Below are 12,923 nucleotides of genomic sequence, written 5' to 3'. Positions count from 1 at the left end.
CATCTTTGTAACACTTATTTGAAAATTAATAAAAATACGCAGCAGAGTCATGTTGTTTCCCTCCAAAAATAAATAGGTGGCCTGATCACCAACCGAGGAAGGTGTCATCCGAGGTGGGTTTCGGAGCTTCTAAACTACCATGGAAACTGGGATCTTGACAAATTAAATCAGCTCTTTCTTCCGGTGGACATTGTTGAAATCCAGAAAATCAGACCGGCTAATCGTTTTGGTGATGATTTTGTTGCTTGGGTGCCTGAAAAAAGTGGTGCCCTGATACGTCTCCAACGTATCTATAATGTTTGATTGTTCCATGCTATTATATTATCTGTTTTGGATGTTTAATGGGCTTTATTATACACTTTTATATTATTTTTGGGACTAACCTACTAACCCAAGGCCCAGTGCAAATTGATGTTTTTTTGCCTATTTCAGTGTTTCGGAGAAAAGGAATATCAAACGGAGTCCAAACGGAATGAAACCTTTGGGAGCGTGATTTTGGAACAAACGTGATCCAGAGGACTTGGAGTGGACGTCGAGAAATCAACAAGGAGGCCACGAGGCAGGGAGGCGCGCCTGCCTCCCTAGGCGCGGCCCCCACCCTCGTGGGGCCCTTGCAGCTCCACCGACCTACTTCTTCCTCCTATATATACCCATATACCCCGAAACCAACCAGGAGCACCACAAAACCCTATTTCCACCGCCGCAACCTTCTGTACCCGTGAGATCCCATCTTGGGGCCTTTTCCGGCGCTCCGCCGGAGGGGGAATCGATCACGGAGGGCTTCTACATCAACACTATAGCCTCTCTGATGATGTGTGAGTAGTTTACCACAGACCTTCAGGTCCATAGTTATTAGCTAGATGGCTTCTTCTCTCTCTTTGGATCTCAATACAAAGTTCTCCTCGATCTTCTTGGAGATCTATTCGATGTAACTCTTTTTGCGGTGTGTTTGTCGAGATCCGATGAATTGTGGGTTTATGATCAAGATTATCTATGAACAATATTTGAATCTCCTCTGAATTCTTTTATGTATGATTTGTTATCTTTGCAAGTCTCTTTGAATTATCAGTTTGGTTTGGCCTACTAGATTGATCTTTCTTTCAATGGGAGAAGTGCTTAGCTTTGGGTTCAATCTTGCGTTGCTCGATCCCAGTGACAGAAGGGGAAACGACACGTATTGTATTGTTGACATCGAGGAGAAAAAGATGGGGTTTATATCATATTGCTTGAGTTTATCCCTCCACATCATGTCATCTTGCCTAATGCGTTACTCTGTTCTTATGAACTTAATACTCTAGATGCATGCTGGATAGCGGTCGATGTGTGGAGTAATAGTAGTAGATGCATGCAGGAGTCGGTCTACTTGTCGCGGACGTGATGCCTATATATCATGCCTAGATATTCTCATAATTATGCACTTTTCTATCAATTGCTCGACAGTAATTTGTTCACCCACCGTAATACTTATGCTATCTTGAGAGAAGCCACTAGTGAAACCTATGGCCCCCGGGTCTATTTTCCATCATATTAATCTTCCGTCAACTAGCTATTTCTTTCGCCGTTTATTTTGCAATCTTTACTTTTAATCTTTATCATAAAAATACCAAAAATATTATCTTATCATCTCTATCAGATCTCACTTTTGCAAGTGGCCGTGAAGGGATTGACAACCCCTTTATCGCGTTGGTTGCAATGTTCTTATTTGTTGTGTAGGTACGAGGGACTTGCGTGTGGCCTCCTACTGGATTGATACCCTGGTTCTCAAAAACTGAGGGAAATACTTACGCTACTTTGCTGCATCACCCTTTCCTCTTCAAGGGAAAACCAACGCATGCTCAAGAGGTAGCATGCCCTCACAGTCCGAAGTGCTTACAAGTTGGCTAGTGATGAATCTTCAAATTCCAGAGAGCCATCGACTAGCTCACGACCTGATGGAACTAGAGATGCATGGAATTTCATTTGGCGTTGTTCAGCCCCACCGAAGGTCCAGTCTTTTGCATGGAGACTGGGAACTGACTCGCTAACAAATTGGACGAACAAAGTCAAGAGAAACAAGGAAATTATAGCAATGTGCCATGTCTGTGGTAGGGAGGAAGAAGACACGTTTCATGTATTCTGTAAATGCAATTGTGGCATGCTCTTGTGGAAGGCCATGGCAAAGGAATGAGCCCTGCCTGTGCGATCAGATATAAGACCCGTTGGCCATGACTAGTTCCTTCACCTCCTTTTGGGCTTGCGGAATGATGAACGGGTTCGAATCATGATGTTGTTTTTGAAGGAAATATGCCCTAGAGGCAATAATAAAGTTGTTATTTTATATTTCCTTATTCATGATAAATGTTTATTATACATGCTAGAGTTGTATTGATCGGAAACCTTAATACATGTGTGAATACATGGACAAACACTATGTCCCTAGTGAGCCTCTACTTGACTAGCTCGTTGATCAAAGATGGTTAAGGTTTCCTAGCCATGGACATGAGTTGTCATTTGATAACAGGATCACATCATTAGGAGAATGATGTGATGGACAAGACCCATCCGTTAGCTTAGCATTATGATCGTTCAGTTTTATTGCTATTGCTTTGTTCATATCAAATACATGTTCCTTCGACTATGAGATTATGCAACTCCCGGATACCGGAGGAATAACTTGTGTGCTATCAAACGTCACAACGTAACTGAGTGATTATAAATATGCTCTACAGATATCTCCGAAGGTGTTTGTTGGGTTGGCATAGATCGAGATTAGGATTTGTCACTCAGAGTATCGGAGAGGTATCTCTGGGCCCTCTCGGTAATGCACATCATAAGAAGCCTTGCAAGCAAAGTGACTAATGAGTTAGTTACAAGATGATGTATTACAGAACGAGTAAAGAGACTTGCCGGTAACGAGATTGAACTAGGTATTGAGATACCGACGATCGAATCTCGGGCAAGTAACATACCGATGACAAAGGGAACAACGTATGTTGTTATGCGGTTTGACCGATAAAGATCTTCGTGGAATATGTAGGAGCCAATATGAGCATCCAGGTTCCGCTATTGGTTATTGACCGGAGAGGTGTCTCGGTCATGTCTACATAGTTCTCGAACACGTAGGGTCCGCACGCTTAACGTTCGATGACGATTTAGTATTATATGAGTTATGTGATTTGGTGACTGAATGTTGTTCCGAGTCCTGGATGAGATCACGGACATGACGAGGAGTCTCGAAATGGTCAAGAGGTAAAGATTGATATATAGGACGATGGTATTCGGACACCGGAAGTGTTTCGGGGGTACCGGGTACTTATCGGGTCACTCGAAAGGAGTTTCGGGCACCCCGGCAAAGATATGGGCTTAATGGGCCAAGTGAGGGAACACACCAGCCCACAAGGGGTTGGTGCGCCCCATATAGGGCCAGCCATATGGGGAGGAAAGGAAAGGAGAGGAGGAAAAGGAAAGTGTGAAGTAGGACTCCTACTTCCTTCCCCTCCCCCCTCCTTCCTTTCCCCCTTGTCCAAACATGGCAGGGGAGGGGTGCGGCCAGGGCAGGAGCCCTAGGGCCGGCCGGCCACCTATGTGGTCCGCCAGGCTTCCTCATCTCCCCCTCCCACCTATATATATATGGGGGGCGCCCCTAGCACAACACAACATCAATTGTTAGCCGTGTGCGGCGCCCCCCTTCATAGTTTACACCTCGGTCATATTCTCGCGGTGCTTAGGCGAAACCCAGCGCGGATCACTTCACCATCACCGTCACCACGCTGCCATGTTGACGGAACTCATCTACTTCCTCGACGCCTTGCTGGATCAAGAAGGCGAGGGACATCATTGCGCTGAACGTGTGCAGAACTCGGAGGTGCCGTACCTTCGGCACTTGATCAGTTGGAGCTATAAGAAGTTCGACTAAATCAACCGAGTTGTCAAACGCTTCGGCTTTCGGTCTACGAGGGTACGTAGACACACTCTCCCCCTCTCATTGCTATGCATCTCCTAGATAGATCTTGCATGAGCGTAGGAATTTTTTTAAAATTGCATGCTACGTTTCCCAACAGTTTTGGCGAATGTGGCATGTGCGTAATGAGATGGTGCACGCAAAACAACCACCTCCAGTAGATATCTCTCCAGGTGTGCCCAAATGTTGATCCACAGAAAGGGAAGGCAACAGTTCTGAACACTCAAAGACCGGCCTAGAACTCATGCAATATGGATGAAGCAGCGACGGTATGCTCTTGGACCAAACCAACTCTGGGCAGAGTCTCTGATGGCTTGGTCCTCGGTGATGTTGCGGGAACTCGTATGGTGTTGAGACAGTTTTAGATGGTCTATAATTTTCAGTGCATCCAGATACTTACACTCATGTGATGATGTACCAGAAGCTGAACTACTTGCTATAAAGGAGGGAATTTCTTTGAGATTACAATGGAGTAATTCACCTATTGTTGTCGAGTCTGATTACCTAGAGGCTGTTAATATGATCAGGGGAGGACCAGGCAACAAGTCTAAGTATGCATTTGTTGTTAGAGAGATCATTAGTAGTATATGGGAGAGAAATTCTTGCATTGCTCACACTCATCGGAGTTTAATACTGTTAGTCATGCCTTGGCTAATTTTGGTAGGTTGCATTGACGAACTATGGTTTGGCTCAGAAGAGGTCTTGGAACTTGTGGGACGAGATTAGAATACCTAAACTTTATGAGTAATGTAAGAATTTAATTCCCCAAAAAATGTTAGCATAATTATCGGGCCTCGCATGCACACAAATCGCACTCAAGTACTTCTTGGGGCGTACCAAACGATTGAAGAACTCATCGAGTATCATTGGCAGCTACATGGAAGATAGTGTGTTTATTTTTTTACTTGAATAAGTTGTTCCGTTGGAATTTATTGTATTCAAATTATTTGTTAAATTAAATTTTTTTTTGTATTCGAGTGAATGGTTTAAAATATATTTGTTATATTGTTTGATCTAAAATGGAGCAATAGTGTAGATAGAAAAGCAGAAGAAAAAATGAAGGTAGCATTATGATAACTATGAAGCACGCTTCATACGCATTATGAAGGCTACGAATATGTCAACTCTGCAACGAAGCGTATGGAGTACTTCGCTCATGGTGAGCAAAAAGGATAAATGTGCATCACGCCCTTTTTTGTGGTTAAATTCATTGTATTACTCAACTCACAATGTCCATGCAATCCGCACCGGCTAGCTCTAAAGTGAAGGAAATATGCCCTAGAGGCAATAATAAAGTTGTTATTTATATTTCCTTATATCATGATAAATGTTTATTATTCATGCTAGAATTGTATTAACCGGAAACTTAGTACATGTGTGAATATATAGACAAACAAAGTGTCACTAGTATGCCTCTACTTGACTAGCTCGTTGAATCAAAGATGGTTAAGTTTCCTAGCCATAGACATGAGTTGTCATTTGATTAACGGGATCACATCATTAGAGAATGATGTGATTGACTTGACCCATTCCGTTAGCTTAGCATTCGATCGTTTAGTATATTGCTATTGCTTTCTTCATGACTTATACATGTTCCTATGACTATGAGATTATGCAACTTCCGAATATCGGAGGAACACTTTGTGTGCTACCAAACGTCACAACGTAACTGGGTGATTATAAAGGTGCTCTATGATACGTCTCCAACGTATCTATAATTTATGAAGTATTCATGCTATTATATTATCCATCTTGGATGTTTTATGGGCTTTACTATGCACTTTTATATTAATTTTGGGACTAACCTATTGACCCAGAGCCTAGTGCCAGTTTCTGTTTTTTCCCTTGTTTCAGTGTTTCGAAGAAAAGGAATATCAAACGGAGTCCAAACGGAATGAAACCTTCGGAAAAGTTATTTTTGGAAAGAAAGCAATACGGGAGACTTGGAGTGCACGTCAGGGGATCAACGAGGAGAGCACAAGGCAGGAGGCACGCCCACCCCACCTGGGCGCGCCCTCCACCCTCATGGGCCCCTCGTGGCTCCCCTTACCGACTTCTTTCGCCTATATATTCCCATATACCCTAAAACCTTCTGAGAGCAGAATAGATCGGGAGTTCCGCTGCCGCAAGCCTCTGTAGCCACCAAAAACCAATCGGGGCCCTGTTCCGGCACCCTGCCGGAGGGGGGGAACCCTCACCAGTGGCCATCTTCATCATCCCGGCGCTCTCCATGACGAGGAGGGAGTAGTTCACCCTCGGGACTGAGGGTATGTACCAGTAGCTATGTGTTTGATCTCTCTCTCTCTCGTGTTCTTGAGGTGATACGATCTTGATGTTTCGCGAGCTTTGCTATTATAGTTGGATCTTATGATGTTTCTCCCCCTCTACTCTCTTGTAATGGATTGAGTTTTCCCTTTGAAGTTATCTTATCGGATCGAGTCTTTAAGCATTTGAGAACACTTGATGTATGTCTTGCCGTGCTTATCTGTGGTGACAATGGGATATCATGTGATCCACTTGATGTATGTTTTGGTGATCAACTTGCGGGTTCCGCCCATGAACCTATGCATAGGGGTTGGCACACGTTTTCGTCTTGACTCTTCGGTAGAAACTTTGGGGCACTCCTTGAGGTTCTATGTGTTGGTTGAATAGATGAATCTGAGATTGTGTGATGCATATCGTATAATCATACCCATAGATACTTGAGGTGACATTGGAGTATCTAGGTGACATTAGGGTTTTGGTTGATTTGTGTCTTAAGGTGTTATTCTAGTACGAACTCTATGATAGATCGAACGGAAAGAATTTACCATTGTATTGGGTGTGTTGGGGACAATTAGGGTTTTGGTTCCATCCATATTGCACTTGTATCACCATCTATTCGCCGAACTAGTGCACCTATACAATTTACCATTGTATTGGGTGTGTTGGGGACACAAGAGACTCTTTGTTATTTGGTTGCAGGGTTGTTTGAGAGAGACCATCTTCATCCTACACCTCCCACAGATTGATAAACCTTAGGTCATCCACTTGAGGGAAATTTGCTACTGTCCTACAAACCTCTGCACTTGGAGGCCCAACAACGTCTACAAGAAGAAGGTTGAGAGAGACCATCTTCATCCTACACCTCTCCACTTGAGTGAGATCTAATAGATATGATAAGATAATATTTTTGGTATTTTTATGATAAAGATGCAAAGTAAAATAAAAGCAAAATAAACGGCGCCAGAAATAGCTTGTTGTCGGGAGATTAAATATGATGGAAAATAGACCCGAGGGCCATAGGTTTCACTAGTAGCTTCTCTCGAGAGCATAAGTATTACGGTGGGTAAACAAATTACTGTTGAGCAACTGACATAATTGAGCATAGTTATGAGAATATCTAGGTATGATCATGTATATAGGCATCACGTCCAAGACAAGTAGACCGACTCCTGCCTGCATCTACTACTATTACTCCACACATCGACCGCTATCCAGCATGCATCTAGAGTATTAAGTTCAAAAGAACAGAGTGATACATCTCCAACATATCTATAATTTATGAAGTATTCATGCTATTATATTATCCATCTTGGATGTTTAATGGGCTTTACTATGCACTTTTATATGATTTTTGGGACTAACCTATTAACCTAGAGCCTAGTGCCAGTTTCTGTTTTTTCCTTGTTTTTGAGTTTTACAGAAAAGGAATACCAAACAGAGTTCAATTGACGTGCCAATTTTTGACGATTTTTTATGGACCAAAAGAAGACCCAGGAGCAAAAGAGTTGGGCCAGAAGAGTCCCGGGCTGCCCACGAGGGTGGGGGCGCGCCCACCCCCCTGGGCATGGGCCCCTGCCTCATGGACGACCCGGAGCCCCCCCCCCCCCCCTGATGTGAGACCTACGCCAAAAAATCCTATAAATACTGAAACCTCCAGAAAACAGAATAGATCGGGAGTTCCGCCGCCGCAAGCTTCTGTAGCCACCAAAAACCAATCGGGACCCTATTCCGGCACCCTGCCGGAGGGGGGAACCCTCACGGGTGGCCCTCTTCATCATCCCGGCGCTCTCCATGACTAGGAGGGAGTAGTTCACCCTCGGGGCTGAGGGTATGTACCAGTAGCTATGTGTTTGATCTCTCTCTCTCTCTCGTGTTCTTGAGGTGATACGATCTTGATGTATCGCGAGCTTTGCTATTATAGTTGGATCTTATGATGTTTCTCCCCCTCTACTCTCTTGTAATGGATTGAGTTTTCCCTTTGAAGTTATCTTATCGGATTGAGTCTTTAAGGATTTGAGAACACTTGATGTATGTCTTGTCGTGCTTATCTGTGGTGACAATGGGATATCACGTGATCCACTTGATGTATGTTTTGGTGATCAACTTGCGGGTTCCGCCCATGAACCTATGCATAGGGGTTGGCACACGTTTTCGTCTTGACTCTCCGGTAGAAACTTTGGGGCACTCTTCGAAGTTCTTTGTGTTGGTTGAATAGATGAATTTGAGATTGTGTGATGCATATCGTATAATCATACCCACGGATACTTTAGGTGACATTGGAGTATCTAGGTGACATTAGGGTTTTGGTTGATTTGTGTCTTAAGGTGTTATTCTAGTACGAACTCTATGATAGATCGATCCGAAAGAATAACTTTGAGGTGGTTTCGTACCCTACCATAATCTCTTCGTTTGTTCTCCGCTATTAGTGGCTTTGGAGCGACTCTTTGTTGCATGTTGAGGGATAGTTATATGATCCAATTATGTTATTATTGTTGAGAGAACTTGCACTAGTGAAAGTATGAACCCTAGGCCTTGTTTCAACGCATTGCAATACCATTTGTGCTCACTTTTATCATTAGTTACCTTGCTGTTTTTATATTTTCAAATTACAAAAACCTATATCTACCATCCATATTGCACTTGTATCACCATCTCTTCGCCGAACTAGTGCACCTATACAATTTACCATTGTAATATTGGGTGTGTTGGGGACACAGGAGACTCTTTGTTATTTGGTTGCAGGGTTGTTTGAGAGAGACCATCTTCAACCTACGCCTCCCACGGATTGATAAACCTTAGGTCATCCACTTGAGGGAAATTTACTACTGTCCTACAAACCTCTGCACTTGGAGGCCAACAACGTCTACAAGAAGAAGGTTGTGTAGTAGACATCACTCTACAGGTGTCTCCGATGGTACTTGTTGAGGGAAAAGTTATTTTTGGAAAGACTGGTTCTACCGACGTGCTTCGCACACAGGTGGCTGGCGGGTGTCAGTTTCTCCAACTTTAGTTGAATCGAGTGTGGCTACGCCCGGTCCTTGTGAAGGTTAAAGAAACACATACTTGACGAAATATCGTTGTTGTTTTGATGCATAGGTAAGAACGGTTCTTGCTCGGCCCGTAGCAGACATGGAAAACTTGCAACAACAAAGTAGAGGACGTCTAACTTGTTTTTGCAGGGCATGCTGTGATGTGATATGGTCAAGACATGATGCTAAATTTTATTGTATGAGATGATCATGTTTTGTAACCAAGTTATCGGCAACTAGCAGGAGCCATATGGTTGTCGCTTTATTGTATGAAATGCAGACGCCATGTAATTGCTTTACTTTATCACTAAGCGGTAGCGATAGTCGTAGAAGCAATAGTTGGCGAGACGACAACAATGCTATGATGGAGATCAAGGTGTCGCGCCGGTGACGATGGTGATCATGACGGTGCTTTGGAGATGGAGATCAAAGGCACAAGATGATGATGTCCATATCATATCACTTATATTGATTGCATGTGATGTTTATCTTTTATGCATCTTATTTTGCTTAGTTCAACGGTAGCATTATAAGATGATCTCTTACTAAATTTCAAGGTATAAGTGTTCTCCCTGACTATGCACCATTGCGAAAGTTTGTCGTGCCGAGACACCACGTGATGATCGGGTGTGATAAGCTCTACGTTCACATACAACAGGTGCAAGCCAGTTTTGCACACGCAGAATACTCGAGTTAAACTTGACGAGCCTAGCATATGTAGATATGGCCTCGGAACACTGAGACCGAAAGGTCGAGCGTGAATCATATAGTAGATATGATCCACATAGTGATGTTCACCATTGAAAACTACTCCATCTCACGTGATGATCGGACATGGTTTAGTTGATATGGATCACGTGATCACTTAGATGATTAGAGGGATGTGTGTCTAAGTGGGAGTTCTTAAGTAATATGATTAATTGAACTTTAAATTTATCATGAACTTAGTCCTGGTAGTATTAGCATATCTATGTTGTAGATCAATAGCTCGCGTTTAGCTCCCCTGTTTTATTTTTTATATGTTCCTAGAGAAAACTAAGTTGAAAAATGTTAGTAGCAATGATGCGGATTGGATCCGTGATCTGAGGATTATCCTCATTGCTGCACAGAAGAATTATGTCCTTGATGCACCGCTAGGTGACAGACCGATTGTAGGAGCAGATGCAGACGTTATGAATGTTTGGCAAGCTCGATATGATGACTACTTGATAGTTTAGTGCACCATTGTTTACGGCTTAGAATTGGGGCTTCAAAGACGTTTTGAACGCCACGGAGCATATGAGATGTTCCAAGAGTTGAAATTAGTATTTCAGACTCATGCCCATGTCGAAAGGTATGAGACCTTTGACAAGCACTTTGCCTACAAGATGGAGGAAAATAGCTCAGCTAGTGAGCATGTGCTCAGAATGTCTGAGTACTACAATCACTTGAATCAAGTGGGAGTTAATCTTCTGGATGATAGTGTCATTGACAGAATTCTTCAATCACTGCCACCAAGCTACAAGAGCTTCGTGATGAACTATAATATGCAAGGGATGGATAAGACAATTCTCGAGCTCTTCGCAATTCTAAAGGCCGCGGAGGTAGAAATCAAGAAGGAGCATCAAGTGTTGATGGTCAACAAGACCACCAGTTTCAAGAAAAAGGGTAAAGGGAAGAAGGGGAACTTCAAGAAGAATGGCAAGCAAGTTGCTGCTCAAGTGAAGAAGCCCAAGTCTGGACCTAAGCCTGAGACTGAGTGCTTCTATTGCAAAGGGACTGGTCACTGGAAGCGGAACTGCCCCAAGTATTTGGCTGATAAGAAGGATGGCAAGGTGAACAAAGGTATATGTGATATACATGTTATTGATGTGTACCTTACTAATGCTCGCAGTAGCACCTGGATATTCGATACTGGTTCTGTTGCTAATATTTGCAACTCGAAACAGGGACTACGGATTAAGCGAAGATTGGCTAAGGACGAGGTGACGATGCGCGTGGGAAATGGTTCTAAAGTCGATGTGATCGCGGTCGGCACGCTACCTCTACATCTACATTCGGGATTAGTTGTAGACCTGAATAATTGTTATTTGGTGCCAGCGTTGAGCATGAACATTATATCTGGATCTTGTTTGATGCGAGATGGTTATTCATTTAAATTTGAGAATAATGGTTGTTCTATTTATATGAGTAATATCTTTTATGGTCATGCACCCTTGAAGAGTGGTCTATTTTTGATGAATCTCGATAGTAGTGATACACATATTCATAATATTGAAGCCAAAAGATGAAGAGTTGATAATGATAGTGCAACTTATTTGTGGCACTGCCGTTTAGGTCATATTGGTGTAAAGCGCATGAAGAAACTCCATTCTGATGGACTTTTGGAATCACTTGATTATGAATCACTTGGTACTTGCGAACCATGCCACTTGGGCAAGATGACTAAAACGCCGTTCTCCGGAACAATGGAGCGAGCAACAGATTTGTTGGAAATCATACATACTGATGTATGTGGTCCAATGAATGTTGAGGCTCGCGGCGGGTATCGTTATTTTCTCACCTTCACAAATGATTTGAGAAGATATGGGTATATCTACTTGATGAAACATAAGTCTGAAACATTTGAAAAGTTCAAAGAATTTCAGAGTGAAGTGGAAAATCATCGTAACAAGCAAATAAAGTTTCTGCGATCTGATCGTGAAGGAGAATATTTGAGTTACGAGTTTGGTCTTCGTTTGAAACAATGCGGAATAGTTTCGCAACTCGCGCCACCTGGAACACCACAGCGTAATGGTGTGTCTGAATGTCGTAATCGTACTTTACTAGATATGGTGCGATCTATGATGTCTCTTACTGATTTACCGCTATCGTTTTGGGGTTATGCTTTAGAGACGGATGCATTCACGTTAAATAGGGCACCATCTAAATCCGTTGAGACGACGCCTTATGAACTGTGGTTTGGCAAGAAACCAAAGTTATCGTTTATTAAAGTTTGGGGCTGCGATTCTTAGGTGAACAAGCTTCAACCTGATAAGCTCGAACCCAAATCGGAGAAATGTGTCTTCATAGGATACCCAAAGGAGACTATTGGGTACACCTTCTATCACAGATCCGAAGGCAAGGCATTCATTGCTAAGAATGGATCCTTTCTAGAGAAGGAGTTTCTCTCGAAAGAAGTGAGTGGGAGGAAAGTAGAACTTGATGAGGTAACTGTACCTGCTCCCTTATTGGAAAGTAGTTCATCATAGAAATCTGTTCCTGTGACTCCTACACCAATTAGTGAGGAAGCTAATGATGATGATCATGTAACTTCGGATCAAGTTACTACCGAACCTCGTAGGTCAACCAGAGTAAGATCCGCACCAGAGTGGTACGGTAATCCTGTTCTGGAGGTCATGTTAATTGACCATGACGAACATATGAACTATGAGGAAGCGATGATGAGCCCAGATTCCACGAAATGGCTTGAGGCCATGAAATCTGAAATAGAATCCATGTATGAGAACAAAGTGTGGACTTTGGTTGACTTGCCCGATGATCGGCAAGCCATCGAGAATAAATGGATCTTCAAGAAGAAGACTGACGCTGACGGTAATGTTACTTTCTACAAAGCTCGACTTGTTGCAAAAGGTTTTTGACAAGTTCAAGGAGTTGACTACGATGAGACTTTCTCACCCGCAGCGATGCTTAAGTCCGTCTGAATCATG

This window comes from Triticum aestivum, chromosome 4D (genome assembly GCF_018294505.1).
Source record: "Triticum aestivum cultivar Chinese Spring chromosome 4D, IWGSC CS RefSeq v2.1, whole genome shotgun sequence".
NCBI classification, from domain to species: Eukaryota; Viridiplantae; Streptophyta; class Magnoliopsida; order Poales; family Poaceae; genus Triticum; species Triticum aestivum.
Note: the sequence above shows the minus strand (reverse complement) of the source record.